At 34.2% G+C, this 8,586-nt stretch overlaps 2 long non-coding RNA genes across 3 annotated transcripts; both read right to left on the minus strand.

The window, feature by feature from the left end:
* Positions 1–594: 594 nt before the first annotated feature.
* Positions 595–2,311, minus strand: LOC113318232. The gene is made up of 2 exons (XR_003344355.1): positions 1,012–2,311; positions 595–927 (listed from the first exon to the last, which is right to left on the minus strand). It is a non-coding gene; the product is annotated as an uncharacterized LOC113318232 (long non-coding RNA).
* Positions 2,312–5,481: 3,170 nt separating this feature from the next.
* Positions 5,482–8,268, minus strand: LOC113318233. 2 transcript variants are annotated; one of them, XR_003344356.1, is made up of 3 exons: positions 8,056–8,268; positions 7,270–7,438; positions 5,482–6,653 (listed from the first exon to the last, which is right to left on the minus strand). It is a non-coding gene; the product is annotated as an uncharacterized LOC113318233 (long non-coding RNA). The 2 variants fall into 2 exon arrangements; XR_003344357.1 differs by lacking the exon at positions 5,482–6,653 and having other exon boundaries at positions 7,022–7,438.
* Between the last annotated feature and the right edge of the window lie 318 nt (positions 8,269–8,586).

An 8,586-nucleotide genomic window follows, 5' to 3' on the forward strand; every position in this document is an offset into this window, starting at 1 on the left:
CGACTTAATTTGGCTCTCGCTCTTGAGTTGCAAAAGGTGGGATCTCTATAGGTCTAGAGCAGTTAGGCACTCGCTCTAAATATGTTTCAACTACCATCAGCGATTAACTAATATAATTGCTTTAAATTTATTCCAACCATCATAATGTGAGTCGCTCTAAATATGTTCCAACTATCATCAGCGGTTAACTAATGTCACTGCTTTAAATTTATTCCAATTATCCCTAATCGAGTCGCTCAAAATATGCTTCAACTTCCGCAGCGGCTAACCAATGTCATAGCTTTAACTTTATCTCAACCATCCTTCTGAGCAATAGGTTAAGTTGATCAATGTTTAGAGCGACTTAACCGACCAATAATCGGTTGCTCAAGGGTTTCTGAAGTACGAGATTTTAGTCGGTCCTAACTTTGATCTTGTCTAAAAATAGTTGCTCCTAACTTTGAGCTTGTCTCACATTAGTTGCTCTAGATATTCATTAGCAGTGCTCTAGATATTCATCAGCAGGGAATATGCCGGTTGGTTTGAAAGCTTCAGGACAGTTTTTACTCGGATGATTAAAAAATGAAATTAAAATTAATATAGAAATAAAATATGATAACCAAATTAAATGCAAATTAATTTATTTTATTAATCAATTACAATATCATTTATTAATCAACAAATTTACAATCAGCTTGACAAAGATAGAAAAAATAAAATCCCGTTTATTTGGTAAAAGAAATTAGAAGAGGAACAAGATTGATACATCCATTTCAACTTCAACTTTGAGAAGATTAGAGTTCTTTGAAATATCACTGGACAAGCTTAAAAACACGGATCGATTCTGCAACTTAATATCATTCAATCTGTTCTTTTAGATTTTAGCTCTGATTTTGAGGTCAATAGAGTTCTCGTTCCGGATCTAATTCCTTCCTCCAAAAATTGGTCCTGCATATATACAAACAAGCAAATTCAAATTAGAACTATACATAATAAGGAAATCAAACTTGATCAAGAACTAATCAATAATACCTGATACTTTTGTTCCTTTTTCAAAGCTTAGATTAGTGGAGCAAACCTAATCAGATTTTTTGATTCCAAACAAACAAAAGTCTAGACCCATTGGAAAAATGAAAAACTATGACAACCATAACAACATAAAGAACCAATCAATAAAACCCATAACTTTGGTACCTAATTTAAAGGTACCCTTCAAACACTCTTGTCTGAGACGTAAATTTGATATGTTCATTACAACAAATCGCTGAACACCACTATTACTACGATCATTGCAGACTACTGATTACTAATTTCTGAAAAATTGATTAAGGCTCTTTGCCAATTTCAGATGAACAAACAAAACTAAATGAAGAACAATATGAATCAAACCCAAAAGGAAACTCAGTAAGCTATTAATTCAACATACAACAAAAATTGAACATGAAAAAAATGAAGGAAAAACATAAACTCAGTCGAATAACCACAAATCTCAACTCTTCAACAATCATTAGAGTTCAAATCTGTCAAATAACCATAATCAAAATATATCTAAAGAATCATAAAGATTTAATTTACTAGTCTTTACCTGCAATAACCAAATTTTATGTTTTTAACATCAACATCGAACCCAATCAAACCTAGGGTAACGGATTGCAGTAAAAAAAAATGCAAAATTTTCAGAATCTGATAAGAACCAAAATCCCTAAATGCATCGAATAAGAAAAGCCCTAAATAAACTTTGAAAAATAAATTAAAAGAAATTTTTTGGGTGCTCAGATATAAAATGGATATGCTTTCTCATAATGAGATGGGTTTTCCAAACAATCGTCATTGCACCGTAAAATCAACAACCAAAGAAGATCTAATATCCATAGATCAAGATACAATGAAGATAAAAGCAAAGAATCATTTGTTAATCAGATTAAAGAGTTGTTTAACCATCATCGCAACTTCTTCTTCTTTTCTTTCAGAAAATCAAAACTACAGAAACTAAAATGAATCGGCAATTGAAACGAACATGTTGCTTCCTTGATTATTGGTGGATGATTGACGAAGGCGTAGTGATTTGGAGGATCAGAATCAAGAGTTTTGGATGGATGGGAGTGTGATACAAGACTGCGATGGTTAGGGCATGAAACGAAATCAGGTGCAACAAGACTCGGCTATAGAAGATGGATCTGGTATTGTTGATGTTACCAGAGAGAGAAATGAAGCAACAGCGGTTTTGCGGTTGATTACAGAGAGGAGAAGAGAGTTAAATCTCTGTGAGAAATGAGATCGGGTTTAGCAAGAGAAGGGAAAGTGGAGATGAGGTAGAGGAAGGAGGCGGAGATTTTGATGCGAGGAAGGGTTAGGGTTTTATCGCTTTCGGTTTTATAAGGGTAAACGAGATGCACAATCTCGATAAAAGATCTAACGTCTCACAATGAAATCCAGAGCTGAGATTGTTGGACGTGCGTTTTGCACATGTACCATTCCTTAATTAGAAATAGGGGAATATATTTTGGTTTTATTTTTTTTATATATAAAAAGTTCATCATTAATTAGTAATGTAGTATTAATAGATTTACATATAGCGTATACCACAAAAAAAAAAAGAAAAAAAATTATATATAACCTAAATTAGATTATAATACTCAATATTTTACAAAAATTATACTACACCTTTAAAATGTCAAAAATTATAACCTAAATTTGATTTATCTATTAAACTCTCTATTAATAGATAAATCAAATATTGGAAAAATATTTTCTTTTATTACACAAAATTTGCATAAAAATTTATTTTCAAAGGAACTAAGAATGGGTGCCACTTATCAAAGACGTGGGTGCCTTTAGTAATTTATTTACACCTTAACATTTATGGATCTGCATGATATTGTAACTAGCAAATTGAAAACTAGTATCTTTAATCGTATGGCTATCTGGGTTGCACCAATACGCCCATTGGGTCGCCGTATCGTGTGTCCGTCCGTATGGACACAGCCACATACGGCAATACTCCAAAAATACGGCAGGATCTATTTGTTGTAACGATCACCTACTTTCAAGGGAGGTAAAACTTGGTAAAACGTGTATGTTAGCCCATATTACAGCTGTGTGGTTGTCATCGTCGGCACATATTAGCAATCGATGGTTCCAAAGATAATAAATATCTTTGACTGAGATGAAATCTGAAAAACCAGATCTATTTGTTGTGTTCCATAAAAAATCAATCTCTATTCTTCTTCTTCTTCTTCTTCACCATATTCCATCACTCATGAATCTGTACTAGCACCGGGAGACATGATGTAATGGAAAGTGGATATTTTTAGAAAGGCTCCCCATCTAATTGAACTTTTGTTATATATTTTGAATCGACATTGAAATTATGCCCTGTTTATGTGTGGTCAATTATCAGATTTTTAAGATAAAAGTTGCGGGGAAATTATGCCCTGTTTATGTTGTATGGTCAATTATCAGTATGGGGGAAGCTGACATGATTGTATGTTGATTGTTTATGTGTTGATTGTTTGAATCAATGGGTAATGAGATGGATAAAATAAGATAAAATCGGGATAAAATGGTCAATTATAATTTTCTGCAACTGAAATTCCTGCATCAATAGCATTGCTCCTTAGAATATATGTGTGGTTGTTGGATGGAGTGGTAATCCATATGATTCCTGTATTTTCTCTAGTTCTCGCCTAGAAGAGAGATCCCATGAACATATTTGTGGTCGTTGGACGGAGTGGTTCCATTGTTCTCGAAATGTTCTAATATCCGAAATTCCGGCCAAGATACCCGGAATTTTCGATTCCTTTCTGTTTCGGCGAAATCTTGTGTTTCGTTTTATGGTGATCCGAAATTCGCCGGAATTCCGGCCAAGATGCCCGAAATTGATAATCATTTAGATTAATAAATTCTTTTGATATTAACATGTGTTAGGGACGGACGTCGGTCAGACGGACATGTAAATACTCACAGCCTAACTCACACAATCTAACATTTGCGATCCGCATGGTATATGATCTGCTAATAGAAAGCTAGGGCCTCTAGATCGGACGACTTATAGGTAAACACAAAAGTTCACACGGATAATTACCTTATCCAACGGAGGAAAAATCGGAGCCTAATCACACAATCTATCATTTAGGATCCGCATGAAATGTAATTGGCCAATAGAGAACTAGAATCTTAAATCGGACGCATGTGCTTGCAAACACAAAATTCACACGGATAACTATCTTATCCAACGGTGGAAAAGTTGCCGCGACACAGATTACATTGGAGTATGTCCCGTCAATGTAGATTTTTGTTTCTTTCGTAAGGCATCCACTCGTGGATGGTGAAGTTTCGTGTTTCGGAATATTTTCATTTTTTGTAGGAATATAGAATTTTACATGAGGAACATGTTACCAAAATATTAGCTTCAAATTCATTTCCGGATGAGCTCAGTAGAAAAAATGACGTGTTTCTTTAAAGTAGATTTGTGTTTCTTTCATAAGGCATTCATTTATGGATGGTGAAGTTTCGTATCTCGGAATATTTTAATTTTTGGTAGGAATGTAGAATTTTTCATGAGGAACATGTTAACAAAATATTAGCTTCAAATTCATTTCCGGTTGAGCTCAGTAGAAAAAATGACGTGTTTCTTTAAAGTAGATTTGTGTTTCTTTCATAAGGCATTCATTTATGGATGGTGAAGTTTCGTATTGCGGTATATTTTCATTTTTGGTATAAATATAGAGTTTTATATGAGGAACATGTCACCCAAAAATTAGCTTCAAATTCATTGCAGGTTGAGCTTAGTACAAAAATGACGCTAAAATGTGAAGATTATATCGATATAACCATGTCAATGGATCCTACCCGATTTTTTAATTTGCAGTGATTCAATACATATCGTCAAGAAGTCTTGAAGTAATATCATGTTCTGGCATATTGTACACTGGTACGTTCTTACATAGTTTTCGACTTATAGTAGTCCACTCCCGGCTAGGTTTCGACCTTGGAGCCAATTTTCTTTTTCGAAGTCGCCGGAAAAAGGTTTCATCCGTTATATATTAATGTTATCCAATCTCTCTCGGCCTCACTCAATTTCTCTTAGATTCCCATTGGTTTAATTATAAGGTTACCGATTAATTCAAATCAAATTTCCGTCCACTTCATTTAATTTTATTTGTTACCGGTTAATCTTACCAAATTTGGTTGCCGCATTCATTTTCAATCAGATATATCGGTTTTCTTCTAATTATTCATCATTTTAACCGTATGCGCCGATTGAGTATAGTCAATTTCACATGTTATCAATCAATTTTATTCAATATCACTCAATTGCTCCTGGAGTCAATGGGTTTATATGGTTAACTATTAAATCATATCGAATTTTCATTTAGTACACTTAAAAAAAAAATATCTGTCAGTTCTACTTTATGTCGGTCGACCTCACCCACTTTCTCTTGTATTACATCGGCTTCTCATGTTATCGATAATTTTAGCCGAATGTCCATACTCTTTAGTCAATTTCACCTGTTATATATTAACCTTATCCAACATCGCTCGCTCCACACGATTTTCCTTGGATTCCATGGGTATAATTGTATTATTGCCTATTAATTTCAAACGAATTTCACCCGTTATTAATCAAATTTATTCAATAGTTACTCGATTTTTCTTGGATTCCATGCGTTTATATGGTTGACTATTAAGTCAACTCAGATATCCATTTAGTTCACTTAATTTATCCGAGACCAAAAATTTCACCTTGGCCAAGCTGATTTCTATTTTTCACCGAGATGAGAACTGATGCGTTAATCGGCATAATTGACCAAGTTCCACATTTTTTTTGACCGAAGGAATTATCGATATAATTTTAAATTTTCAAGGGTTCGGTAAAGCTCCGAGATCTATTTCATGTTGTAGGATAGTTTTTTGATTTCTTTTGTTTGTTTTTTTCTTCTCATTTGAAACTAGTTAAAACAGTAGTAGCCAGAAAATGACCGAGCGGACTGGGATCGGTTTCAAACGCAACCAATCCATCAACAGTTCAGTGGCAGTTTTGAAATCGAAAACCGAGGTGTATACGGTTTGGTCAATGGTTTTTCCTAAAATCCAGACCGACATGCCATTGTGCACCCCTAATAGTAAACTAAGATAACAACCATGATCCGTATGACACTAATCTAACTAATAAGAAACTAAAATGAGATCATTATTGGTTTCAAATGCCTACTTCCAAAACTGACTTCTCTTTTGAACATGTGGTGGCCGCTTAAACTTGGTTGCTCATAGAGAGGTTGTACCAACCGATTCATTTGTTAGTTGCTAGGAGTCGGTGCCTCAAAGTAAATAGCTACCCGAGCACTTTTCAAGCTGCTATAGATGACTTGAAAGAGTGATGTAGCGAGCAAACACATTCAGTCGTGGCTAGATATTAGATGACACAGGTTTGTAGCCGCCAAACTTTATGGCAGTTGCAACTTTGGATGCTTAAACCCTTAAAGTGACTAAAATTATGGGCTCTTGCTGGGATTTTGGTCGCTTAAGCCATGTTTTCTTGTAGTGTTTGCTTGAAGATGCAGTTGTTGAGGTAGATTTCTTCCTGGTCTTCTGTGGAGTTACAATGCCTACAACAAATGTATCTCCACCAACAAAATTCTCTGTTCTCACTCTTTTCCTCTTTGGATTAGATCCTAATATATACATACAAATAAAATTCATTACAAACAAATCAAATTCCCCACAAGCATCTCAAAAAACTCATAACTGAACTATTATCTACATTAATACAAACATCCGACACTTAATGCTATTTCATCTGTAATGGCACTGTATTTTTCTGACTCAAAAATCAGCTAACATCCTACAAAGTTGCCTAGTTTCCATCCGTGGGTTTTGACTACCAATTATCGAAATAAAAGCAATACTGATTATTGGTTCAGAATTCTATCTCTTATAGACCAACAATAACTCCAATAAATTAATAGATTATATCATGGCAGTAATCTCTCTTTTGATTATGGTTAGACGAATGACCGGTGAGAAATGCAGCAATAAAAAATAGAGGGAGAAAATCAACCATAGGCAGATACACCAACAGGCAAGAAACAACAATAGATTTCTGGCAGTAACTTAAACATCACCTAGATTTTAACAATCACGTCAGCAAGAGGAATTAAGCAATCATCATTTTTCTACTAACCAGGTTTCATCCTTGGGCAATTAAAAAGCGTGCAGTGTAAGAAGAAAAACTTACGGGATTGAGAAAGATTGTCATTCAGATATATCGTTAAATTTGTTTTCACTTACCATTACTTCATTTTGCTTTATACTCTCCAACTAAGTCAGACACGAGTACATTTGCTGAACGCATACTCATTGCAAACCTGGCCCTCTGTTATCATTGATTACGGGCGAGCTTAATTATTGTATAATTGTAGGACTACGACGGACCTGACCCTCAAATACCCTTCAGTACCTATAAAGCACAACAGGAAATTAGTTGAATTAAATTAACTTTTGCATTTTACAGTGAATGTGGGTCTGGTAGGTGAATTAAACTTTGTTGACTTTGGTGGCTCATTCTTATCGGATGGACACATTGTGTATGTTGGCGTAGTGGAAATGTAAACCAACATACTAACCCACACAACTTGCATCTCATAAATAAAACAACATAATGTTTTAGTCAGCAACCGTAGACAAGCATTGACTAACTAAAATTCATGTAAATCAAACTGATTCCAATAAAACAAACACTATTTTATACATATCCCTCAAAGCATACTTCCAAATTGATCTTATCAATCTAAGTTACCTCATATTTCTCTAAGTTAATGAATACAATTTTTACACATTCATACCTAATCTCACCACAAACTAATCATCATATAGATTACGATTGATGCATTCAAATTATATCTTACATATCCAATATCAGATGATTAAAAATAAAGACACAAATTAATAATGAATGAGTCAGTAATAGTATTAGTAAACCCTAAATTTGGTTTCAATTACAATTTCACGAATTAACACAACACATCGTCATCATGCAATTCAAGCAAAATAAAGGATTGGGCTATATTTACTTACTTGTTTTGACGATCAAATCAAGCCCAATCATCTTCTTCAACTTTCCTCTTATGCAACTATTTCTCAATAATTTTCTCGAGCTTTTTAATCACTGCAACAGTAAAGTGATGTATTCTTAAACATGAACAATTGATATTAACATTATAATAGATCTGAAATCAACACCTTCACTGATCTTCTCTTTTCTTTTCTTTCTCCTTCTCTCTTCTGTTTTTTTTTTATGCAGATCTAGAAAAATGAAAATGAAGAATATACTTATAATTCCCACATATGGGTTAGTCACGTGTGTTAACAGACACATCTTAGTCCGTCGAATTATACGCATACGTGGCAAGATCTTATCGGATCTGGGCACTTCTGTCATTTTTCCGCACGTGATAACTCGCACATGTGGAGTTAACAGCTATATCTAACGGTGGGGCATTTTTCCAAGTCATTTTATCGTTGGGTCAGATTTCCAAGATAGCAGTCCATTTTGGGGCATTTTTCCAAAATTTCTCTTAAATCAAAGAAAAATATAAGAAAAGCGAA

The sequence above is a fragment of the Papaver somniferum genome, chromosome 10 (genome assembly GCF_003573695.1).
Source record: "Papaver somniferum cultivar HN1 chromosome 10, ASM357369v1, whole genome shotgun sequence".
Taxonomy (NCBI): Eukaryota; Viridiplantae; Streptophyta; class Magnoliopsida; order Ranunculales; family Papaveraceae; genus Papaver; species Papaver somniferum.